This window comes from Pezoporus wallicus, unplaced genomic scaffold (assembly GCF_028554395.1).
Source record: "Pezoporus wallicus isolate ANWC-B61680 ecotype Strahan unplaced genomic scaffold, APGP_CSIRO_Pwel_v1 contig_6807, whole genome shotgun sequence".
NCBI lineage: Eukaryota > Metazoa > Chordata > Aves > Psittaciformes > Psittacidae > Pezoporus > Pezoporus wallicus.
The window spans coordinates 2,011,128-2,039,075 of NW_026636431.1; positions in this window are offsets into that span (position 1 = coordinate 2,011,128).

Below are 27,948 nucleotides of genomic sequence, written 5' to 3' on the forward strand. Positions count from 1 at the left end.
ACCTTCGGGATCAGGACTTCATCATTGCCACATTCAGGCTTTTCCAGTACTTTCTCCAGTTATTACACTTCCTTTTTATTTAGTTATAAACTTTGATGGCTTACATCAAAAATCGTGCTGAAATAACTGTCAGCAGTATCAGTAGGAACACCACCCAGTCTCAATAGAAGATCATATATCTTCACAGTCATTCGAGAAGACAAAAAAAAAAAAAAAAAGAGTATGTTTAAAACCAAATTGAAAACATTATCTCCTTCCACCACAAAAAGACTATTTGCAGACCTGCAGAATATTAAAGGTTTTCCCAGCTTGACTCAATAAACCTCATTTGACTGAGTCCTACAAACGACGAATGCTGGGCTCATGCTGTTTCACAGCCATAACTTCCTCTTCATCCTTACCTAAGCTTTTGGCCTTATCAATAAATAAATTAGTTAAAGTTTCTGAAGCTACTTGAACATGAAAAAGAGCTAAATGTATTTAAGTAAAGACAAGAACAGCTGAAAGATATCAAAGTCCAGAAGACCTCTGTAATGAGATTTCAGAAGCTAAACGTATCACTGTTCTACATGAGAGAGATTGGGGATGATATCCTTAAAAATCCCCCACTGTTCTGCATTAACATTACATCTCCAGTAAAGCAATTGCCCTGATCTATCAGGGAGCCAGTCTGAACTTAACCTTCAGTCATCATTTATCTGATATTACGATCTATTTATTTCAAACCTGATTCTGTTGCTTCCAGTACTGCATGGTATTTCTTCCAAATAAATAGTATATCTGGGGCTAATAAATCCCCTGGATTGTTGTCATTGGCATTGGCATAGCAGGTCTAATATCTGATGTAAATAATAAATACAAGATTGTTGTGGTTTCAACTGGCAACTAAGCACACACAGCCACTTCTTCACTCTCCACTTGCTTTGGTGAGATGGGGAGGAGAATCAGAAAAAGGTAAAACCTGTAGGTTGGGGTAACAGTTCAATGATTGAAATAAAGTAAAATATAATGCTAATGCTAATGACAAGGGAGGAAACAAAAAGAGAGAGGGAGATAAAATTCAACACTTCCCCACAAAACTACAAACAATGATGCACAGTATAATTACTTACCACCTGCTGACCAATGCCCGCTCAGTCCCTGAGCGGCAATTGGCCCCTTCCCGGCAACTCCCTGCAGGTTTTTAAACTGAAAATTCCTTGACTTAGTATAAACACTACTTAGCAATACCTAAAAACATCAATGTGTTATCAATATTATTCTCATGCAAAATCCAAAACACAGCACCGTACCAGTTGTTAGGAAGAAAATTAAGTCTACCCCAGCCAAAACCAGGAAAAAGGTGTTCACTTAAATCAAGTGTTAAACCATGATAACACAACTCCTGCCTGACGGGTCTAAGGCCTTATGTAATATTCATTATAATTACTTCATTAAGCCTACTTCTTTAGTAACTTTACACCAAAGCAATACCACTGAAGGCATTTGAAGGAAATACCTAATAACACTAAGGTAAGTCATGGTAGGGTTGGGACCTGTGTTTCTGAAACACCCCAGTAAATGTCCTTCAGCACCAACTGAAGACAAATCCCAGTCCCAAAGAGCTGAAAACCCTGAGTTTCAGACCCCATTCATTATATGAGATTTATGATGAGAAATGATGGGATGAAATGCTGACCATTCATTCAAATGGCTTCAGACTGAGCCAAGCATGGCTCCTGCAGTGTGCTCCCAGCAGAGGTGGGAGGACTTACTCGAAGTAAGGTATGCTTCTCCCAGCTTCACTGTGTTGTATCAAAATTGTATATTACAATGTTCACAGATTGAGCATAACTATAAAAGTTAAGACAAGTGACCATTACCATGGCCTGTGTCGTGATGCCTGCAACACTGCTCATCCTAAACATCAGGAGTAAATACACAACTCCCAGCAGCTCTCTTGAGTTGGCCAGACCTTAGGTATATTGCCTGCATCAAACCCAGGAGCAAAAAAAGCAGAGTTTCTTACTGCATATCATATTAACAGTGCATATTATTATGTCATTTTTACTGTTTCGTTCTAAGGATTTGTGATTTTAAGCAAATATCTTCTTGAACATGTTTTAGATCTCTGGTGAAGCTGGCGCCAACTGCCAAATATGATATCGTTTTTAAGGTAGTAAATCCAAAGGGATCAGATAACCCATTATCTGCTGAGAAGTTCCTAAAATGTCTGCTGTCTAGCAGGTTGTAGGATTCCCAACAGTGGGGCAGTAATGCCTAAACAGTAAAGATCTAACCACAGGTGGTAACACGGACTGCCATGTTGCAAAACAGCACCTTTCCAAGGTGGTCTTGCCTCAAGCTTCTTGTTAACTGAAGAGGTTGAGACCTGGAAGTTAACATAATGCAAGTTTTGTGTTCAGATGGCTAAAAAAACCCTCCAAGAATGCTGTTCCATGAAGAGGCCTGTGCCTGTAACATATTTTTTCTCCTTGTATGCCAGCTCAGTCCCGTGTCAGACAAGAGGGATCCTCCAGAGCTGTGGGGAATGTCCTGATGATCTGGCTAGGAGTTATTCACTCTCTCCTATCAGATACATACCAGTGCATAGAAATAAAATGCAGGTCTCATCATTTTTCTATCCCCAGTAATGAGACAGAGAGGAAAAACATGTTAGTCTGGAGAATTTTGACTACTAGCAAAAACTATTACATCCATAAACTGCCTTGAGAGCATTGGCTGGCAAAAGATATTGTTGGTATTTCAAACACATTAAACAGCACTAATGGATTTGAGCAGTACTCCATTGGCTTATGCTTCATTTATACAACCACAGGCAAACATTTCCCTGCAGTTCTACCCCAAAATGGAAGTTACAGGTGATGAACACGGGAGAAAGGCACAATATATTATAGGATCTTATATATATCATCTAACTTTTTCCTTTTTTTTTTTTTTTTTCCATTTCAGTCTTTGTTTTTCTCTAACCTGGCTTCAGAAAAGCATTGCGCTGGCATGGGATGAAGTTAAAATAAGAAGTATTAGTAGCCCCAGTGTTCAGACCAAAACACAAAACAACATCCTGAAAAGCCACAGAGATATTTGAGAAGCTACCAGGTAAAGCCTGAACAAAAAGTCCTTCTCCCAGTGTGCAGCAATCACCACAAATAGGCCAGACCTTGTCTAGAGTGATCTGATCAAGCACAATGTGAACATCAACAAAAAATGCATATTTTAATTCATTTTCAATACTATGCTCTTTTTCACAGCTCTCTTTTTTGTATCTTTTGGAATTTATTGAGTTATCACATACCTATCAGAGATACACCTCTTTATGTCTGGCACATATTCCACCCTTGACCTTTAAAACTTCTTATACTTCTCAATCTATACACATAAAATACGTGTATGAAATATATGCATGTATACATAAATAAATACAATTATGGCACTATTTTGATGGATGTGCTTCTTTGTAATACATTGCAGTCTTATGAGCATCTTACTGCATGATGTTTTGGAAAAAAGTGAAGCAGCTCTGAACCAAGCTGTGTAAAATTTATTGTCAACTATAACAAAGGAATACTGTGAAACATAACTATTCTGCAGAATATACTATAATTGCACTTTTTGAAAGCAATGTCGAATCAGACATTCTCTTGGTATTCTATGGTCTGAGAAATGCAGAAAAGTTACAATATATATAAGCCATAAATTAGATCCTAATCCAAACCTAACACCTTAATAGCTGTTAGACTATTTGGGTGCATATTTAGTTCTGTGATTTTTCTGTTCCATTTTCAAGCTGTAGTATTTTTCTCAGATTTTCAAAATCAGATTTTGCAATAATCTTTATAGTAAGTTACATTACATTTACAATAAAATACAGCTAAGAGAAAGTTAAACTCAAGCCACATCACAAACACAACCTTACCGAAGCTTTATGAAGAAAAAAAAATCAGTCTGGCAGATAAAATCCAGTGTGCAGTATTCTAGGCAAATATTTGTTAGTTGCTAAGTGTATTCCTGAAGGTAAACATCTGAAAAACAAAATTCACATAACTGACCTATTATCCCATTGAGCATATACACTAGCATGTCTTTCTTAAATTTATCTTATCTAATTGATGAATTGTCATTCACAGTGCATGACACAAGGAACAACCTAACCTATGTTTACATTAGGAGCACTGAGACCCAACAGGATCATCTCAATAGAGCAAAAGAATTCGTATTGAAGGTCTCCAAGGTACAAACCTAAGTGTAGAAATGCGGGATAGTCACACTCTCAACCCATGAGACTAAAACACTTATGTAAACTTTCATTTGAAAGCTACAGAAATCCTGGAAGGATTCAGTCTGAGCAGACATTGGTATGTAATGGATTTACATACATAAATTCTTCCATGTGATAAAGCAAGATTGAAAAAGTATCCTGCTAATCATCAGAAGATGTTTAATGTGTTCATTATCACCTACTTGGATGCTATTTCATAATGCTATGACATAAAGTTTTCATTTTAATATTGTACCTTCCAGATGGAAAGGAAAACACAACAACACTTATGTGCAAATATAGGAGAAAAAAAGAAAGAAAAGCATATTTTCCAGAGAAAACAAGCTCTTGTTCTCTTGAGGATCCTCCCTCAACTGCCAAAACTATGACAACAAAAAACCATTTTGCAGATGCATTTAAGTGAGATTTTTAAAAGATGTTTTGGTGGCAATGTTTTTATTCTGCCATCCTTCATAAAGTCATGTAGCTTCATTAGCACTGGCCAAACACAAAGAGAAGTATGAACACTACCTATGTTTCGTATGCTTTTGGGTATCCTGGAACTGCTTAAATTGAAGATATATTTACACAGAATATCTAAGTCTTGCCCTGCAAATTTACACAGCATGTTTAGTTCTGCCCTGCAAACTGCCTAAAGGCTGTGCTCATGCTGAAAGTACCATGCCTGCTGACATCTTACAGGACTTGCTAGATCTTACTGGAAGCTGAAGATCTCATTCTCACTAGAAAACAGCTTTTCCATCTTACCCTCTGGAGGAATTCCCCTTAGGTCCCTTTTAATTTCTGCATCGCACATGCACAATGTTTCCTATTGGGTCTCTCCTGAGATCATCAAGACATAGTTTTAAGTTGAGAAACTGGAAATACTCTGACACCTTGTTTATTTTTTAATATTTGAAGTTTTGAAACTGGAGAGTGGAATGCAAAGTTGCTTAGCGCACCAAACACCAAATCCAGACAGAAACAGAACAGCGGACTGAGAATAACTGAGAGGGGTAAAGGTGCCAAACAAATTAATTTACCACAGTTTTGAAAACTGTCACATGAATCCTTCCTTAAATGACCATGATGTTTGTGCAACAGATCTCTCCCACAGTTTTACATTATGCACCTTTAACTGCTTTCTTTGCCTCCTTCTACCCACCATTCGATCTCAGCCTTGACTACTTCTAACATTTTGAACATCTGAAGAGCTGCCAAATTTTTGAAGCAACCTATTTCCAGAAATGTTTCTTTACTTCAAGACATGTAATTTCTCCCAAAACACTCCTCTGGAGCAAAGCCCAGGACTGGCAATATGTTACCCAGGATCAGTGAAAGGTTTACGTTTCAATACCTATTGCACCTGTCATGATAATACCAGGCATTTTCCACCCACGATGCAGGAGAGAATCCAAACTTCCTGTGGGATGTGCAAAACTAGCACTCAGCCTTGGGAGCCATCCAGGCATGGTTATCAGGAAGAGAAAAGCTATTTCTGCTGGCTTGCAGGAACTGATGGCACCATTTAATGTCTTGTCTTCATATGAAAGTGTGTATAACCCAGTTTTTCCCACAGCTGCTGTGATGTAAATAAATTCAGTATTATCTCCATTTTACATTGTAGAATGTAACATAAATAGCACTGGAACATAACTGGACATAATTCAATATTTAAGACATTCATCCTTTTCAAGTACAAGGCACCCATATAGCTGCCTAACATTTAGACAACATATTTGACCTGCTTAATGTTTAGTAAGGACAAAAATATTATACATGTTCAGTAGATATGTTTCCCTAAGTAGGATAGTATTTCTGAAAATAGTGTCATTAAGTCTATCATCTTTTATCATTGTAAACTGAGACTTCACTTCAAGGTCTCTTTTTGAACAGTACATCTATACTATATCAGTACATGTTAGTATATATGACACATGAAGAATCCCTAAAATGTCTAAACTTGCTTTACAATATTAGCTACACTCGCATAGTACGTGTGCATAAAATCCTGATATTTTGCACACTCCATTACCTAATCAGGCAAAATCATTTGATTCATCTAAATTTACTAGACCAAAAATGTATCTCTTAGTGCCTATAATTTTTGTTCAGGCTTTCCCTCTTAAGGTAGTAGCAACAAAACCCCATAAGTCCCAGAAGAATTGAATCTACCCTTATAAACACCTAACACACAAAAGTAGATACAAAGAGATAGTTTTCTTCATTATAAATATAGCTATGGGCAGCAAAATGCCTTCTGTTTTGTTTCAGCAAGAAATCACTTCCCTGACTTGAGTTAGTAATGAGATTTTTAATCATTGTGGATTGAAGATATCCTCAAGTTAATAAAAAAGTATGGCTTCCTCTTTATCTTTAATAAAAGATTTGTACACAGCTCAAATGATTAGTATTGCATTTTTAAAGAACCTGAGATTGATGATTTTCAATTCTCCTCCCAATTTTTTTATGCTTTTATAATTCAAAAGTAATATAGGGAATAGTTAATAATTCATAAGGTAATTCTAAGGCTTTTATTCAGAAACCTTTTGTGCATTGACTTAAGGATGCACCATAAAATACCCAGGTACCGCTATCTTAGCAATTTGCAGATCTATACAGATGAAACCTCTGAATTTATGCAATCAGAATTCATGTTTAAGAATCAGAGCACATCATTACGGCTTTGGAAGGGTACAGGGGGAGGAAATAGCTTTACAGGGCTATTTAAACCAGTGTATTTCATGTCTTTGCACAGTTCTGCTTTTTCACCCTTGTTTGAGGGTTTATTCTTGATGGAGTTATTTTTGCAGTTGCCTAAGAGACAAAGGAGCTAGCTTCATTTTTTAAAAAGGTAAACTCTGCTGCACAAGTCCTAGGCTTCCCACCTGCACCAGACCCAAACCAAAATTGCTGCCCTGGAAAAACTCTGCTGGACCAAAGCCAGATTTGCATATTCTCTTACAATGAAAAAATGGATTTGTTTGAGATGAAAACACCAAAACTGGGCACCAGTTAATACAATCCAAGCGTATCCCATTTCAGTTGTTAATGGACGGAAAGTCGATGCTGTGCATTGGCAGGGCCCTTGCTGCCTTTGGGAGAGGAGAGCAATATCCACACGGCTCTGAAAGCAGTGCAGCTGCCACTGAGCACTCTTCAGCCTCTTGCACATGGAGTAGCCTCCTCCAAATGGCTGTTAAATGAGCTGACTAAAGAGTTTCCATCCAAACATTTTTCAGAAAAGTGGCATTTTTGATTGAGCTTGTTACTAGTTCCCAATAAAGAACAGAAGTCAAAACTGAATTTGGGGGTGTCAGCATTTGAGTCTTGAAAATTATTTTTTTTATTATTTATTTTAACAAAACCTCACTTTAACTTATTTCCCTCAAGCAAGAATTTAATCATCTCTCACAGTTGCTCATCAGAATGCATTTTACTACCATCACAAAATATTTGGTTAATAGCAGCCAAGCTTCAATATATTTTGGTAGAGAAAGTTTTTTCACCTACTTTAAAGAAAGAAAGCGTGTGTCCTACTTTCACGTGCATAATAGCTACTGCAAAAGAGTCACCCATCTCATGCAAGCTTTCAGGTACTGCTAAGTAACAACAGTAGAGAGTAATGAAAATTGATAATAGTTGTTAATTCCACATCTAACAAAGACAACTGAGTTGAGCTGTGCACATAGCCACCACTCATCACTATGACAAAGTTAATAACACCACCTTTATTAGCATTTCCCTTTATATAAAACTATGAGAACCTGCTGCTCATTCCTTCAAGTTTACCAAATGTTAATACTTTCGCTGAAGGATTTTGCTGTTATCCAAGGAACCCAAGTTTTGCCATCCCAAGGGAACGATATCTTTGTAAAGTAACGGTAACACTAACTAGATTATATTTAATTTCAGGCCATCTCTGAGCATATCATTCATGCATGCCCCAGCTAATTGCCATCTCTGCTAGTACAGCTCCAAACTCCTTTTCTCAGTTTGACCTCTGAGTCCCCAAAACTCCTGACTAAAGTTTACTGCTTCTGTTCTCCAGCTCCAAAAATGCAAACTGTTGTTGGGTTCTTCAGTTCCCTCTTCAAGACAGGCAGCATATGTCATGTACATTATTCAGATTTTACATAGCTTCTTTTCCATGGAGCTTTAAAAAGGAATAGCAAACTGTGCATCAAAATCAAAACCTTTGCAATAATAACAGTAATCATGAAATGAAGTCTATAAGTAGACTGGGGTAGGGTTTCATTTTTAAGGTAAGAGGATAGCAACACAATAAATTCACTACTTTTAGATGGACAGGTCTGAAAGTATCCTTTACACAGTCCCAAACAGTTGAGGTCTTTTGCAGATGAAAACTTTAACTCAGGAAATAGTCCAAGAGGAACAACATGGAAAATATAGTTCATGTTATCTTTCAGAGCAGGAAAACCATGGCAGCAAAGCAGAATGAAAGGAGTTTCCTTTGTAGTCAGCTAAAAAACCGAATACATGTACACTGTAATGAGTGGTCTTCAAAATCCTGAGAGCATCTCCAGGCTCACACATTAGAGAGAGGATCAGAGAGTTCAGAGGATTATCATGCTAAAAGTTTGCCAGAGAGAAAACGTTACTCCTCTTGGTCACCAATACGCAACTCTACTCTCCTTAAAGAAATATCCCAGGAGGACCCAGCCTTACAAAAACACCCCAAGGACCCATCCTTATGGGGACCCTCATTAAACCTTGTCTCCTGCATTTCCTTGACAGAGAGATAAATAAATTGTTAAAATATAATGCAAAACCATGTTAGTGATCATGTGGTACACAACAGCAGCTAAGAAGCAAGCTGTATAAGCAGTGTAAATATTAATGCTATGATATTTGTTCATGTTCCTAGAGATACAGACTCTATGCAAGTGTTAAGTATTATTAGAAGCAGCCTAGCCAACAAAGCAAATCCCAAATCCTGCCCCAACTAAACAAATAAATAAATAAATCAATAAATAATAAAAGCCCAAAACTTTAAATGACTCCTAGCACTCAGTCTAGTAGTGCCTGCCAGGGAAAAGGGGAATTTTGGAGATGGCATATGATCAATTTTCTTCATTTGTGTCAGAAGTTGAACAGCTGTCTTCTTACCAGATTGACGTGGAGCCAAAAACCTTGTCAGGCAGCCGAAGAAAAAGCACTTCAGAGGTACTAATCTCAAAGACCCAAAAGTATGTATCACACTTTTGAACAGGCGTGTGTTAATATTACTACTACATCATCAACTGGAGATGTTTTGCAGAAGCAGTGGAAAAAAAGACTACTTTGTTTGTTTACAACTCTTGCTAAGGAAAAGCAAGATGCCGCACATACTTGAACTCTGGAGTTTTTTTATTCACTTATGGTTAGCAGAAAAATTTCAGCATTGTCTTCCCCTAAGCTGGTGAGGAAAGTGAAGTAAGATTCACCTCCACGGAAAAAAAGATGAACCTGGACTTTCTGTGGCAATCAGACCTCGCTTTCAACAAACTGTTATTCCCCCAGCACTGCAGACACATCAGCGAGGGCTAAATAATCCCAGAGAGTGCTGCACTTGAATTAGCTCACTGCTCCAGCAGCCACGGATTGTGACAGACTGGGAAAACCCAATTCAAACTGGGTTTTTTTTTTCTTTAGAGTGCACTCCAGTAACTGTCCTGGGCTGAAGAAACCTTCAGGACAATGCAAAGAGAAACTTAGTACTTACTAGCACCAAGCATGTGACGAAGAATGCAATCAAATTACAACAGTCATTGCATGAGGAGCTTTACCAGGTGGGATCTATTACCATAAGGCAGTTTGGTCAAACTAAGAGTACTTACTGGTATTACTTCAGCCCAGAAGGTAAGTCAGAGAAGGTGGTGGCCTCCTCCCAACCATGTGTTATCATCCAAACATTAGGATCCCAAATCTCCACTGAGCATAATTTATACTGTTGTCTGACCTCTCACAAGATATGTTTTGTAATCACCTTGACCCTAAAAAGTCACAAATTGCCTGTTGTGATGACTCCACTAATGAAGTAGATCTCACCTGGCACAGGATAGGGGAAAGTCTGGTTATTAGGAGGAGACAGCAACACCAGGGGATTTGCTGCTCTCTCTTGGTGAGACAACACTTCTTCAGACCACATTTTAGAGCAGAAAGAGTTGACACTTGGGTCATAACAGGGTATTGTTTAATTATATTTTGATTCTGGTGGATGAACCTGTGATTTGCCAACCATACGGGTACAGGTGCCATATACAAGGACAGAATTAAAGTAAATAAATGAATAGACATTCATGATCCTACTTGGCTAGCCATCTTCTTTCAGCCAGCTTTTCCCTGAAATGTTTATTTACTACACAGCCAGGCTTTTGGCAGCATTCCCACTGTGAAATGTGCTGCCCAGATATTACAAAGTGAACTCCAGACAAAAAAGACTTCTTTCCTTAGGTCTCTCTTTCTTCCACAGAGATATCTCTTTACTTCAGAACTGTTCCTTTAAGGCACAATTTTGCCCAGAATTTCTAGAATACTTAGTTTAAGAGAGATGTATTTATAGCCCATTGCTAAAAATGAGATTTCCTAAGTGGTCTTCAGCAGACTACTTTAAACGGACATTTTTGCTTCCTCCATTGACCAAAGAAATGCTTCCTTACTTTTAGTGGTCTAGAAATGCAAACTAATTAATGTACATTAAAAATCTCTGCTGTTGTAATTTTATCATGTTCAAATTAAAAAAAAATCCCCCAAAAAACAACTGTATAATAGCCCAAGAAGATTCTGGCATTCAGGTATTACATGCTGGGGAATGACTTTTCCTTAGAGCTTAACACAAAAAAGCAAAGAATAGAAAGTAATGACAATGTGAGCGGATGACATTCTCCTATTTCAGTACACATATTCAACTACTTTTCACAATGAGGTTCCAGGCTCTGATTAAGAGCTCTGGGAAATTGAGAAATATAAATGCAAAAAAGAATATAGTGTGTCTTAGATACTTGTACCATGGTCCAACAGAGATTCTCTGATTAGCATTTGCAGACTGTACTAAGCATATCTAATATAAAGGCAATACACACTGCACAGCTCTCAACAAATATTATCAAGATGGAAATGCCTACTGACAAATTCACAAGCTGTAAATGTACAGTCATGAAATTCAATAGCCTCACAGCTGCGCACTTGTAACTTGTGAATGCAGAAAAATGTATGAATTGGCAGTAGGCTTTCTGGCAGATGATATCATTTTACAGATGACACTGTAGAGTCTGCCGGTTTGACGTTGAACTCTCCTCTTGCTTTTTTTTTGTTGTTGTTGTCATTTCATAGCTCTTTCTCTGAGAACTACTAGGATCATGGTGGCTGTTCTCATAAGAGTCTGCTATTTACTTTTCTGACTCTGCAAAGCGTTGTAATTGCTCAGCTTGGTTCCCTTGGCTCTGCTTATGTATAGCTGATGTTGAACGGTGTTTTTCTGGAGAAAACTTTGCCTTTCTCTACAGTATTTCTGATGTGCGAAGCGCACTAGTCCATAGATGTGTCCTAGAGTTTTTTTTTCCTGTTCAGAATAGCTTGGATTTCACTGCAAGTGACCACCCTTCATAAATAGTTGAAATTATTGTGCCTTAATACTTGTAATCTGCATATTTGCAGACCACTTAGAGAAAAGGAAGCATTCCTTAGAAAAGAAAAAGGGTCTCTAGATGACCTGTGGTGATGTCCAGTCAGGGCAGTAAGTGCCAAGCTGGCCTGATTCCATCAATGATGACATAGGAGGACTGTGAAAAAAGCTCAGAAATAAATTTTAGTTTATTCTTTATAATTCTTTCCCCTCTGAGTCCTATGCAATCATCACAGAAACATCTGATTGGGATGTATGTCCATATTCATGCAAGGCATGAAAGCAGGGTACCCCTAAAATGAAGTGATTCTTTATACCTTGGAAGTCACACCTATATGGCAAAGAAATTCCTCAACAGCTGGTAAGCTGACATCACAGTGGCCTGGGTTGTCTGATTGTTTTTAATGCAGTTCCTGAGACTATTTTTTCTGTTTGTGTTGTGGTTCTCTTGCTGCCTCTATCCACTCTTTGAAAAGTCACATCTCTACGTAACTTCATGCCTTGGATTATCACAAATACGAGTATTTCAGTAGGCCTTCATCAAATTTGCTTCGAAAAGCCAAATTTTAAGACATTTTACCAAAAGGTTCAACATGCGTGGTTCTGTCATTGAACACAGAGGCCCTCCTTTCTGTAAACTTGTGCACTAAAAAAAAAAAATAAAGTTATTTCAATATAATATTTATTAGATTATTATAAACAACAGGAACTTGGAGGGGGAAAAAAAACAAACCCAACCAAACAAACAAACAACAAAAAAACCCAAACAAACAAGACAAACATATGTGTGTGTGTAAGCTCCAAATAAGGTGAGAGAAAACTCAGCTATGGTTGTTTTCTTGATGGTACAACAAAAAGTGTCTGTGATTTCAGACAAGGCTCTGCACCACAGTTATTTGGGCTGGCCAGACTCTTTGCGTCTATTTTATTAGATGCTTGTTCATAGAGTCTGAAGTACAAAAGCCATTAGCCAAGGCAGCCTCTTTTTTCAACACAACCCTAAGAGCAGTTTCCCTGGTTTTCACCTATGCTGCTCTCCTCTGAACTAAGTAAAATGACAGTAACTCTCCAGTAACCTATACACAAATGATCAGAACTTTCTCTAGTGCCATACTGCCTGCACTATTTTGCTTTAGATGTTCATTAGATGTTCAGGCATTACTGTGCAAGTCTCCTACCTATAGAAATGTATATATTAAAAATGTACTTATTATGCCACAAAAATTTATTCTGTTACTGGTATTTTAGCAAAAGCTGACTGTGATATTAGCTGGTCTCACTGCATGGATTTTTAATGTGAAAAATGTCTCATTCATTTAAAGCTCTTTTTAATCACTAGACTTTGTGGCCACGCTTCTTAAAGTATTTACAACCCAGTAGTTTCCACTGTTTTGGAAAAATAGCTAGAATTTTTCCTTGAAAAATTCAGACTCCTCGTATGAAGAATAAAATATTACTTACTGTGTTCTTTGAAGGGCACCATCCACAAAATATTTTCACAAGAAGTCTTCACATTATTGCTGATGGTAAGAAACAGAGAGGAAGGAAAATTATCTGGACTCCCCACATAAAATTCTCTTTTGATGTCTCTGATTTTTGAGGGAGAAAGCAAATTGCTGTGCAATACATTAGCAGAAATCATATCACCAAACTCACATTGGGAATCATGATTAGGGGTGATTTCCTGCCCGCTGTTCACATAGCTGCAAGAGAGAAAGTGAATTTCCTCCATGGAGCCTGTCTCAGCCTCTGTGCAGTGAGAGGCGCATGAGGAAAAAACAAGGACCTGTTTCCCCCTCTGCCATGCTGCCTGCACCAGAAGGAAGAACAGGCCAGAAACTACCTATAAAATTGAAAAAGCTAATAATTACCCTAAATTATTCTCAATTTTTCTTATTAATTGAATGGATAACAATCCCACTTCACAGCACCTTCTTCAGCCTTCTTTTGGATTTTGATGTTCTTGACTAGGATGGGAAAAATTTCGTTGAAACTGGGTTGAAAAAATACATGATAAGTATTTGCTTAATAAGAATTTATGGAGCGAACCAGAGAATAACTCATTCCCAGCCTATTTCTTAACACAGCAAATACACAGAAGCATTTCTTATTTCCCTCCCTTTTTATCTTTTTCGAGAACTGTTGCACAATCTGCTGTTTTGTAGGATTTCAGCAAGAAGTATTCATCACTTTTAAGGCTTGTTTTTTATTCACTCTAAAAGCTTTAACTTTCCCTTCAAACTTTGTACGTCATCCTCATCAAATCCTACACAGAAATGTGCATTAAGTGTTTTGTTTACTCATAACTTGGCAGAGCCACAACAAAGAACAGAATGTAAAGAATGAGCTCCCTTAGCAAAAGTCATTCATATTGAAACAAAAGCTTTTACCTTCCTGAAACAGATTTTCTAAGAGGGCCTCATATATTTCTGAATTGCCCAGCATTACAGTGAGCTCCCAAATAACTAATAAACGTTTGAAAGTAAATCTAAAAACACAAGGAATGAGAAAGTTCTCCTGGATCTGATTTTTCATTAAAAAAGCATTAAGAGAATATGGGCTTTTCAACACTGCAATCTGAACAAGCAACCACTTTTCATATAACATGCAGAAACCTGATGAACTCAGACTACTTCCAACATCCCCTTGGCTGCAGCAGCTAGATATATTTGTTTCCACCTGCTTTTACCATTTATCATTACTGAGGTATGCCTCAGAAAGCCAATTTATCTCTAAACTGAAAGTTTGGCTGAAGCAAAACAATTCATTTTTATTATTTGATCATGTCCTTCACAGTGTCTAATGTTCCTTTAATTCCCAGCTCCCCACCTCTGCACCTGAAGAGAATATAGCTGCTGTTTGCTGTTTTGCTGGTTTGGGTTTTTAAACCAAAAGGCCCTTTTCTAAAACACCTGAAGAAAAACTGCTCATGGTTGACACTATGCACGTGCTCCTTCCCCACCATTTGCTTTAGGAGTTGCAAACTTCAGGGGTCATCAGAGAAAAGACCATCCAAATGTGGCTGCAGATAGAAAAAGGCTTCTGAAACACATTAAAATCTCATTAAAAAAATGTTAAAAACCTCTCCCCCAAAAACCCTCTTGAAGGATGGCTGCCTCCATCTACTGTGACAGTGTTGGAAATGAGGCTGCAAGATGCATCTTCTACTATTCCCCCAGAACTTCAGAGGGATTGGAGAGAGTGGGTGTGGGGAGGGAAGGTATCTCAACTACAAGAAAGGATGATTATCAAGTCTAAAGGGAGCACGTCATAAAATAAAGAAATATAAGACTATTTTTAAAGCAATTATTTTGTTTTTGAGATTAAAACGTGCTGCAGTATTCCCCTCTGCTTGGCATTCCAGAGGAGGTGTTGCATTTAGCTAGCAAAATTAACTCACTTGAATAAAAGAAAATTGAAGCACTGGAAGCAAAACAGAAAAGCATGAGATGAGATTTTTGTTTGCTACGTTCGAAATAGTTAAGAAATCATGTTTTCAAAACTTGATTAACTCCAAGGCCCACTTCTACAGTAACAAACACAATGATTCACTAAAAGCATTCATGTGCATAAAATCCCCATCGTACAACTGCAGGAGTAGGACATAAATGGGGGATTTCAGATGAATCTCTTAACCATAATATCTGCATAATTTATCTGTAGATATTTTGAAAGTTTAGAAAACTCTCCAATAAGCTAGAAAGATTTAGGAACTTTTGAAAAATATGACCTGTTACGTAAACCTGTATTTTAAGAAATGAACTAGAGACAGGAGGAAGGATCACAGGGGTTGGACACATAACCAGCTGTCCCAATTTGGCTGAGCTGTTTTAGCTGTCAGTGTGTGAATTCTGAATGTGTGATGATTATAAAGTACAGAGAGATAGCTCAGCTCCCTCATTTGAATTATTTTGCCTTTGCCTCAGAGTAACAGCACATACATGGGCTGCTACCCCAAAGCTAATGCTGGTGACTTCTACATCTGAAACCCAGATGTCTAAGCTACTTGCAAAGCTTAGACCTCAGAATATTTATTTATTACGATCTAAAGTGATAAAATCATGCTTATCCCAGGCTCAAATTTTCCTGACACCTTCACTGATTACACAATATAATGAAATCCCAGAAGCACTGAAATAATTGTTCCAGCAGGAACTCAGCCAGTGAAACACCTATGGAAGCTTCTTATGATTCAGTCATCACTATGGGAAGCAATCTCACAGTCCTCTCCAAAAATCCCCTCAAACAGATGTCTTTCAGCATATCAAGACATTATCAAATTCAGACTTGGACTGAGCATGTTCCAAAATCCAAAAGCCCTCTGAGGGAGTGTTTTGCGAGACACACCATACGAAAGAGAGTGGGATCCAGGGTGGGCACCCTCAGCAAGATGGAAGGCAGAAAAGCAGCTATTTTGCCTGTCCAAGGACACGTATGACTGTATGGCACTTTAAACCTAACACCGTAACTCCTATCTGGAGATGAAATACCAGGCAAGATACAGCTGAGAAAGAGCTGCAGAGTGACTTCAGTATGACCTCCAAACTCGGATTATGGATGATCCATCTTGCTACTCTCATTTGGTAGTCTCAGTTGGTCATAGATTCATAGAATCAGAGTGGTTTGGTTTGGAAGGGACCCTAAAGACCATCCAGTTCCAACCCCCCTGCTATGAGCAGGGACACCTTCCACTAGACCAGGTTGCTTAAAGCCCCATCCAACCTGGGCTTGAACCCTTCCAGGGATGGGGCTGCCACAGCTTCTCCAGACAACCTGTGCCAATGTATCACCACCCTCACGGTAAAGACTTCCTTTCTTATATGTAATTTAAATCTACCTTGTCTTAGTTTAAAGCCATTCCCTCTTGTCCTGTCCCTACAGGCCCTTGTAAAAAGCCCCTCTACAGCTTTCTTGTCATCCCCTTTAAGCTCTGGAAGCTGCTCTAAGGTCTCCCCAGGGCCTTCTCTTCTCCAGGCTGAACAGTTCAAGAGGCCCATGCTGAGAGTATCCAGGACAGATGACCCAGTCCTGGCACACATGTCTGTAGATGTGAATGACAAATGGTAACAGCAGTCACTGATCAAGCAACCCTCGTCCCTGGCAGGTCTGAGTCAGCATACATGGGGGCCACCAGCAGCAATATCCTTGCAAGGGCAAATGCACCATGCTCCTGCTGAATGGGTGCCCGTATCTATTACTAGGCAATCCTAAGATAGGTTCTCAGCTTTCCCAAGAAAATATTTTCAACTGGGATTGATTTGTACTGTTTTAAAACTAACATTAGCAAATGTGGTTGCACAGTGCACAGATCTGTCAAATTTGTTCTCAGCTGCAATCCTGAAACATATCATTATCGTGTACTGTGTGAGCAAAGCTGGGCTTGGCTTTCATGTGACTGAGCTCTAAATCAGTTTATGGATAATGTTCCTTTTCAATGTATTCCATCTTTTACTCCATCTTATCTTAATGAGTACTAAGCCTCTTAAAAACAGGTTACTGCCAGAGAGACTAAGTATGGAGAACTAAAGTGTACAAGAAAACCACAGTCCCTGCTCAGCTCAGGTAGTTCGGTCCTCCTTGAACACAACTTTTTTAAAGTGAAGTTTGAAGAGTTTTCAGCTCTACTGGAAAAAAAATAATTCTCACCACATTCATATTAAAACTAATTTGTAATTACAAGTTAGCATTATTTTGTCTAAATGCATGTGCAAAATGATAGTCTGAAAATGTACCTTTCTTCTGGAAAACTCCACGGCTCCTGCACTTGCAACCTCAGCATTTTGATTTTGGATACCTTTTAAAAAATGTGCATGATTAGAACCTTTTAAAAATGAAAATGTTACTTTATAAAAAGTAGATAACATCTAAACCCTACATTGGTGGTTTTCTGCCTTTTGGTCAGTTTGCATGTCCCACAGAAGGATTTAACACCAGATCAAGACTGGCACAGGGTGATTGACTTAATCCCGGCTATAACCCAGAACAGCTTCTCTCACCAGCCACTTCTGCTAGAAGGACATAAATCTCGTGAAACATCATCCTGTTTAGCTTGAAAGTCCTCCAGCTGCCTACCAGAATGCATCTGAGCACATCCAGAGGTGCTGCAGGTATTCCTGTGTGAGGCAGGGAGAGGGTTCTGATACCTGCTAGGGTCCAACATGGCCCACACCACCATTAACATATTGCAATGGGAGCTGCTGCTCTCTAGTCAGAATTGAAGCCACCTCCATTTTAAAATTCAGTCAGAGCTGCAGCACACACTGCATGAAATAATTATATCACTTAATCCTCTCACATTCCTGAATAAAACTCCTATTTGGTAAGCCAAGGAGCAGGCTATGTACCAGACAGTTTATTGGATTTATGCCATTCCAACAACAACTTATAAAACTTAGGAGCAGAAAGGCATTAGACAAAAAGGTGTGTAATTCTGGACTTCATGAGGATACCAAAACAGGTGCTGCTCCCACTCTGTGGGATTAGGAAAATAAAAAAAAGAAAAAGAAAAAGAAAAGGATATGAGAATTTTCTTTTTAAATCCCTACTTTACTTTCTTCGGCTTCTCAGCTGGCCTATAATTCATGCTGGGAATTGCAAGAAGAAGTGGGGATGGACAAACTGTCCCACACATGCTGTCTCCTCAGGAAATTTACTGTCATGTGGAATTAAATACTTACTTTTTTTTTTTTTAAATACACCTAATTTCAAGTTCGTGATCCAGCATCTCTGATTCATAGTAATAAAAGTTACACAACAGCAGAATTGTGTAGGACAAAGGTTAATTTGAGGCTAAAATACCCTTCATAATAAAACACAACTGGAAACAAGCTGGCTTCAGAGACAGCAAATACCTGCAGTGCTATTGGTCTTCAATTTCTGATTTCAGGGTTTAGATATTCAGTGCCTTTAGACACGAGTAAGAGGAGGCAGGGAGAGAAAGCAAAGAGGTACTCAAACCCTGCAGTTTCTGGCCTGTGAGTCTCTAGAGATGTTCCAGGCTAATTTTTCCATGTTACATAACAGCTTTATGACACCTTACCCTCTTCATTTAACTGTTACAGCCTTTAGACAACATAAAAAAACCAAAGATCAGAACACATGTCCATGCGCCAGCCTCAGGTATTTAGAAACCAGAGCTAGCTCCTAAACTAGGAGACAGTTTGAAAACAATACTTTTCAACTGCTATTTTTTCGATGTTCAGATTCTCTTTCCAAGTATTGCAGCCTGGAAGCAACCCTTCTCACTCCAGCTCAGACAGAGAGCCTGACACACTTGCAGGGCTGCGGCTTTGGGAAGAATATCATATATGACAAGACTCTGAACAACATTATGAGATCTGGCATCCACAAGATAATGCTTGGCAACAGAGGGCAGGAAAGGATAGAAAAGTGACAGGAGAGTGAAGAAATTACAATTCTGTAACCATGAAGCATTATTTCTGAGGTCAAAACTAAAGCTGTTGCCGGAGTTTCTGATTAAATTCTGCTTTGTTCAAAACTGCTGATGTGCCGAAATCAAAATTACTTGAGAAACACATCAATCTGATAGGACTTGTTCCTGTTGGGTCATTTGCCTACTTGTTTTACTAGAAACCTTGGCTCCTAGACAGCTGCTCAGATGGACTATTGGGAAAGCCAGATTCCCAGGCTCCCCAGAATCTCAGTATTAAAAGAAATTAATTATTGATACAAGTCTGTTATGCATGTTTGCCTTATCAAATTATCTGTAGCTGTGCCTGTAGCATGGGAGTTGCACATCTGATATGCTTTAATGATGCAAAAAATCTCATTCAAGTGGCAGGGAACCCAAGCCAAGTATTGCTCCTGCTCTGTGCTCCCTCTTGCTGAAAATATTAAAATAGGAAGAGAAATAACAAATGCAATGCTCCCTTCCAAATGTTATATAGAAGTTTTAAACAGTTAAAGCTTCCCTGTTACTATTAGGCAAATCATTTGAGTCAAGCACTCTGCTGCTATGAATAGTTGCTTTGTAGTATAATGCATTTGCACGGTGAAATCATAATATCCTGGGTATTTGGGCTGTATTAAGCTATAAAAACGAAGGCAAACTCCTTCCAGCTATTACATGTTTAGGATTGGTATTTGATCTAATAAGTTCTGCAGCTTTCTTCTGCTCGGAGCGATGCGCAGTGGAAACGACCAGCAGCTGCTGTGCAGGGGTGAGCGCTCTGCATTTTGTACTGAAGCCATTAGGTGGTGCTTGAAACAGGAGATTGCGAGGAAAAGCAAGATCTTGTGTGCTGCCCAGGCAGCCTGCTTGATAAATATTTTACTCTAGCAATTAAGAGAGAGGGGGATGGAGAGGAGTGGGGAGTGGGGGAGAGCTTGTTCTAGGATGCAGTTTAAAAATCTGATTTCTAGGCCTTGGCAGAGCTGGGTAATTAAATAAATAAATAGTCAACTCTTCCTCCTGCCTCAAGCATCTCTGCTGACACACACACTCTCCTTTAAATAAGCTTCTGATACTTCAGTGCTCAGCCAAGCTTCTGCTCATCATGCAGAAGATCTCTATCTCTCTCCTAGTTTGATAACTGGATTTCCAGTAAGTTTTGAGTCAGAGATTAAAATACTATTTAATGTACCAGCTCCAACAGGGGTTTCCAGGAAGAAGTATCCAAGTGCAGAGTGGCACAAATACTTTTCACGTAAGGAAGATCTCACTAGCAGTTAGGAAGTCCTGCTTCTTCATGGAAAAGCAATATCTTACTCCCTTTACCCTTCTTCAGCACACAAACACTTGCAGGTAGTCCCAATTCATAAAATGCTCTTTTCAGATATATTTAGAATTTTTCACAGCTTCCCTTAACATTGCATTCATGGAAACTGCCCTGTGATAAGCACTAAGAAGATGCCATTAATTAAATAATTTTATCTTACTAGAGATAGATTGCAACCCACCTGTCTAAACTTGGGCTTCCATTTTGTTGCTATTCCTTTTTTCTCCCCTAACCAACCCTTTAATCATTGGCATTTCCATCAGATTGCAATGACCTGCTAATATTTCATGTCACTTTAACTCCATTTTACCATGTTCAGAAAAAAAAGATCAGAAAAAAAAAAAAATCCTCCAACACTTCTGTAGAAAATGTTGGAAGACCCAAAACAGGTTTGGTTCCACTGCAGGCCGTACCTTTCATGGCAAGAGATAAGGACTCACAGAAAGCACAAGGCACAATGACTCTCTCTTTGTGTGTCCTTCCAGCCACTGCCCAAGCAATCAGCTATATCCAGACCACCATGCTTAGCAGCCACAAATAGATTTGACACTGAAATTTTATCTAGCCTTTTAGACAAATCCTGATTTCTACTGCCACTTTGTCATACTGAGATCAACTATACCTTGTGAGGATAAGCATTCTTTTATTTCATTTTAACCAGGTACCTTAAAATTTCAATTCATGCATTATTAAATTATTACGAAATAATGAATAATAATTCCTTATTCATGTTCTTTGTGCCACTCTTGATTTTACAGCACTATATTTTAACAAATGTCATAGCAAAAGTCGAAGTGGCTGAAGGTAAAAATAAAAATAATCCTCCAGTAGCTGTTTATGAAGCTATTTGGAAACCTACAATTTGCTTACACACTTCAGGGAATGATTAAAAAAAAATAAACAGAGAAATCTAAAGTTGAATATTATACTTAACAAAGGAAGAACTGCTTGTCTTGCTTTTATGAGGACTCTGAGTTAATAAAACCCTGGAAGTGGACTAAGGAGCTTTCTCACCTCGTCTTAAATACCGGGAAGTGGGAGGTAGTTGTTCAAAAGATATAAAGGCAGGCAACTGATACATTTTAAAACCTCTCTCATTCCTTTTAGGCTTTAGATTTCACATAAATATTTCTTGAAGTACATGCATTATGTACCAAAACTAACATTTGAGAAGCTTCCAAAACTTGGCTTTTAATTAAACCCATGAAAGTATAATGCTTGCGCTGGATAAGTATCAAAAATAGAGACAAAACTGAGAAAATATGCAGGCATTTTTCTTGGGTTTTGTCAGGCACTGCAAAGACAATTAAGTTTCTTTTCTTCACTATACATATAATACTCAGAAGTGAAAGCTTAATTAACTTGTCAGAAACTATGGCATCTCTTTTCTTGAGCTGCTGAACCCACCTTCCCAAAAGACTTGAAGGGAAAATAAAAAACCTAAATGCTCCAGCTGAAATACCTGATCATGCATGACATTCCTGTCCTGCAAGAGTTTGTCTGTCAGTACCAGAGGCTTTTTTATCCATCTGGGTGAGCACACTTTTTCCATTTGTCTGGGAACATCTCAGCACAGAATTGCAATTGCTCTGAGACGGCGCACGGTGTACAATGTGCTGAAGGAGTAAGACACAGTGGCGCTAATTATGTTGTACAGCACACGTTTATCAGGCAAAACCTGAAAGTTTCATCAAAATATCCGTGACCACGTGGCTCTTCATGCCAGTTAAAGGCCCTGAGCTCCACTGTGAGGGGCAGATACAGAAGTTGGCAAAGCAAAACTTTTTTTTACCCCTAAAAATTACAATATCCCCGCTTTGCTGGGGAGACCCAGCAGTTTTTGATGCATGAAGAAGCAGAGCCCAAAAAATGAGGAGGCCTATTTATGTTACAGCGGCCAATGCAACAGTCCCAGGACAGCACTATTCTCTGACGGCTGGTCTCTGGTTTTTGCAGATATTTTGCATTTCTTCTCGCTGAGTACAGTGGCAGCTGTGGCCAATAAGTCCCTGTCAGCAAGCATTGCCTGGAATTGTGCTCACAGCAGCTGGAGGAGCTGTCACAGCCCTGGAGCAACTCCTGACCCTGCTTCCAAGAACCAGGAGAGTTTTAGCGAGAACTGGGGGCCCAGGGAGCCTGCAGACCATGCAATGCCTCATGGCTAATGCCTTCCCCTGACCAACAGATCCACTCTAATAAAAGAGAGAAGGACCGTACTTTAACAAAGGTTACGTTAACAAGCCTAACGTTAACATTTAAATTTGGCAAACATAATAAGTAGCTTTCACATTTTTGCTGGGTTTTTTTTAATACAATCTTTCAACCTGAGCTCACTTGAGTCTGAAAAATATTGTAATTTATCCTCCTGTAATCTCTTCTCCAAGATAGGCATGTTTAAACAAAGTGCAAAGGTCCAGGTGTTTTACTGCATTAGGAATGACCCAACATCTCTTTAACAATGCAACACAGAACAGAGCACAGCCGTTTTTTGCTTTCTCATTTTAAAAATGCATTAAATCTTTTCTCTGTGGGGCCAGGTGACAGTATGAGGGAGTAGAATTTGGTGTTTTTTTCAAGGCAGAAAATATTGCTGAGGCATTCAAGGCATAATTTTTTACCTCCCATACAAATTACTATCTTTACTTCTCTACTAACTTTGCTACTCTTTTTCCAGCACTATGTCCGATTTTAGTGAGCTCTGGGATTTGGCGCATTGTCACTGTCTGCCCAACAGACCTGAAGCCTAGGCAAGTAATTCCAAGCCCATGCAACACTACCTTATGCATGATATTGAGAAACCCTCTTCTCATCTGATAAGATATTAAAGACAAACACACACACTTTCTTAACCACTCAATAAAAATTCATGCTTCAGGTCTTTCTTTTTTCTTAAAAATAGAGGTAAATTAGGGTTTCACATTTTCTCTCTGACAGTGTGTTCCAGAGACACACACAGACCCAACCTGTGAGTTTGAAAGGCAATCTTCATTAAGATAATTCTCTTGATACATAAAGGAGCTTTCCTGTAATGCATCATTATATTACCACTCCACTTTGGGCTCTCCTGGTGACAAAAGACATGATAGGCTATCAGAGAATACACATTATAAGCTCCTGTCTCTGTAATTTCATCTCTACAATGAATTATAGTTGTTTGGTTAGATGTGTAGCAGCTCACAGACCTGGCTTTGGAGATAACCCGAATAAGGTCTCTACATACTAGCCAGGACAGTAGTTAAAGCAGCTGATGAGCACAAACAACATCTGTATTTATCAGCTTAAACAGAAAATAGTCAATAGGATGAATTTACCACTGGAAGAATCTGTGGCAATAAAGCATACAGGGCACCCTCTAGCAACCAGAGCTGCATGTGAGCTGATTTAAAGACAGGAGGTATGCTTGAACCTAGGAAGGTAGAAGGTTGTCCAAGAAAAGGGCAGCTCCTTCCACACCTATGCACACGCTTCAGGTGTAAAAACTGCACCCGCACCCCTACTATGTGCACAGCAGGCCACACCCTTCCAAACTATCATTTTATCTGTTATCTGCAAAATCCAAACACAAAAATGAGCCAGTTTCCCAGATGAGCACAAACACTAAGCCCTGGATGTTAGTAGGGAATTTTCCCCTCACTCGTACACACTAGCACAGGGCAACAATCCTTCTCCCTATAACAGATTTAGATTAGTAATGCCAGCAGTATTAAAAGAGGCCTTTTGAGCAGGGAAACATGTGCTGGCAGTCTGGGAAGGGTGTTAACAACATGTGTTTTGCAGGTATTAATGCTCATGAGGCACAGTGGTTTGTAAAGGCATAATACATCCTGCCATTTCCCTGGGGCCACCACTCACCTTCCCACCTCTCTGTCCCTTCTCTCTCTTCAGAGGCACAACTGAATTCTTCATTGTTTTGCTACAGGTATAGGCAAAGCCATAAAATACACCAGTTGGGACACGATTAATGATCTAAAAGATGGGAAAACCACATCTGGCAAACAAGTGAGAGAGCCCAGGGAGAACTTTATTCAAAACTGAATTCACCAAGGGGAGAAATATGTTCTGAATCATGTCTGAGCTTTCCAATCGGGTTTTGGGCTCTCACCCTCCCTTCCAGGCTGCTCTTGTTTTCTGATAAAATAAACGAATCTCTCTCTCTACCAAGCTGCTGCATAAATCCTTGTTACATTGAGACTGGCTTTCATCCCCCACAGACAAATGCCAATAGCAGCGAGGTTGCTGTGGTCGCCACTGAGGCTTTTCCAAACAAGCCTAAAGGTGTTTGTTCTTCAAAGCTAAAACCTCCAGTGAGGCCCTGCTGTAGCACTGGAAACACGTTTCCTAATATTTAGCACACCCAATGTTGAAACTTAACCAAAGTAAACTTGGAAGTGGAAAGGGGAAATATTAAAGATTCAATACTGAAATGAACTGTCATTAATTTACTGCTTCATATTTTATGAAGATGTAGATTATTCTGTCTGTTGACACTGCAATTATGCCCCTGGTAGCTATATATATCATGAAACTTTCCTGTTTCTATCAAGACCTTTCAGCATTTGCCCTAACCTTGAAGGTTAGAAGGACATACTTGGCCTACAAAAGCCTGTACATTCAGAAAAGAAGGTAGAATCAAATGGCTGAATATTGAAGTAGTCTGAGAGACTTGTATGACCAAGAACTCCTTTTCACCCGCACTTTTCAATCTCCAAACACTATAAATTTAGGGCTACTGCACTTCTGATCTGCCATCCTGCTAACAATAAAAACATACACAGATCTTAAACAGCAGCTTGTTTGGGTCCATAAGTGCAAAGTCTATAAAAAGTATTGTTGATGGAAATAATCGATGTCTTTGTACATAGATTCAGAGAGGAATGGATTTTTGTTGATTTTCACAATTCAGAGGACAAACAGGAAGTTATTTATAAGAATGACTGGGACAAAAAAAAATTGGCAATTAATCTCTCAAGCTCTGGGCTGTTACTTTTTAATCTCATATTTGATTATATGTAGTCATCACCTATAAGTAGTGGCAGGACCTGGCCCCTTAGTTCTAACTCAAGTGCCCCTCTCCCATCAATAACTAAACTGAGAGAATATACAGCAAACAGGATAGATCCTCACAGTTATTCACATTTGCTATCACTAGCAGAGTGCCTACCATGTGGCTGTATAAAAAACAGTCTCCCTCATAGTATCTCACTGAGGAAGTTTACATTGCTATCACACATCAAACTTGCCTATCGGAATATTAAAAATATATAGTTCACACTATACTGGGAAAAAAAAATCCACAACAAACCTTTAAACTTCATAAGTATTTTAAAGAATGTGTTTTTAATAAACAAATAAATCATAATTTCAAATTAAATTATCCATTTTAATTAATCTTAACTAAGGTTATTTATTGACATGAATAGCACGCTGGTCTCATGAATGTGGTCAAGGGTCACACAAAATGCTGTAACACGATTTACAATTCTTGCTGTTAGTATTGACATCAGCAGAAAAGCCTAACAAGCATTAAAAGTCTAGAAATGTCTTTTGTCTTTTTTCTACCATTCTTTCACAGATATGTCCCTGAGATTCTCCCCTACAGTTCAAGCTGTTACACTTTGGTTTTCTGTGGTTAGCTAGAACAGCAGAAATCTTGCAAAATACACCGGCAAGAATCTAAAAATCTTGGTAACTCATAATGAACGTAAAAGTTTGACCAGTACCCTTCACTTACTGATTCATTAAAAATAACAGTAAAGAATGGACTTTAATAGTTTTGGGCAGCAAAAATAGTTTATATATGACTTTGATTAAATTGTTAGAAGTGATGACTGCACCTAAGTACTCTTAAATACTGGTGATAAGATGCTTGACATAGCTTCTCACAGAACTGGTTACAAAACGTACCAGTCAGATATGCACTGAGTTAGTAATGCCAGTGGAGATTAATGATAAACAATCAATCCCCGGAGTTAAGGGTGTAAAAGGACTCTCTCCATCATTCCTTTCCTTGGTAACAAGCAAGTCTTCAGTGTTCAGCAGTTCCAAATTTCTTACAGCTGTTATATGCTCTTAAAACCCTTATTTGCTTGTGTATCTATACATATATAGACAGGGTTTGTCTCTTACAATCAGTTTGCACAGTAGCTGTACAATGTTACTCAATAGCATTAAGGTCCATCAGTATTTACATCCATCTTTTAAGCTATTTTTCTATCTTATAAATAAAGATATTTGAATAAGTAATGCAAGAGAACAAAATCCACCTTTTTCATAAAATAATTACCCATTTTGCCTCAGTGGCCATATGTTGATCAAGTGCTCTGGTTTTCCAGGTTTTGGGTTTTTTGTGGTTGTTTTTTTTTTTTTTTTAGCCAGAGAAGGCTACTTCTCTGTGACAAGGCTTGATTCTTTTTTCTATCTCCAAGTTATTAGCATGCATCTGTAGAGTGGTCCTGATGAGCTGCGCAGGAGGGAAGGAAGATAAGCTTGCAGAAAATTCTAATAGTAAATACCTGTGTAAGAGGTACTTTTTCTCTAAAATAAAAGCCTTTTGACTGAGTTGGTAGAAATAAGAACTCCAAACACTATATACTATATAGATAAATATGAGTATTGTTCACATTTGTCTAAAAACCATGTTGCAAAATGAATTTAAAATACAATTTGTGTGCAGCAGTTTATGTTTGTTATTTCTGAAAGTTCTCAATGAAACTGTCCGTTCCAAGAGGAGGCTGAAGAAATCTGCTTCAGACTTGCAAAAATGACTGAACCAACAGTTTTTAATTAAATCTTAAGTGACTGTAACTGTGTTTTGCTCAGTAGTCAGCACCTCATTCCATGTAGATACAGTTGGTTATAGGTAATAAGATTACTTCTGGGTTACCGCCTGTAGCCTCTAAAATACTGCCAAGAGTGAAAACGCAACATGTTCTAGGGTTAAGGAAGCCTAACACGGTGCCAACATCATACTGTGACATTGCCTGCAGAGTGTGAAAGGATTATATCCTGTCTTAACATACCATTTCACCCATGCCAGAAAATGGAAGAGTCTAATCACTGAGTAAGTATGCAAGTCACTAAATATAAATCTAAACCAGTTTTTACTGCTATAATATCAAGTTTCCCTTAAGAGCAGCTCTCCTCTGAGCAGTGGCTCTGAAAAGTTTGTGCCATAGGTTCTCATATTTATGGCATCTTGGTAATTTCCAGATGAAATCAGATCACACTATAAGTAAAGAAGTAGGGGGTTGGTAGGTTTTTTTAATACGTGCAGTACAAACTTACTCCAGTTCTGGATCCTTTCCAAGTCACGCATTACTAAACAA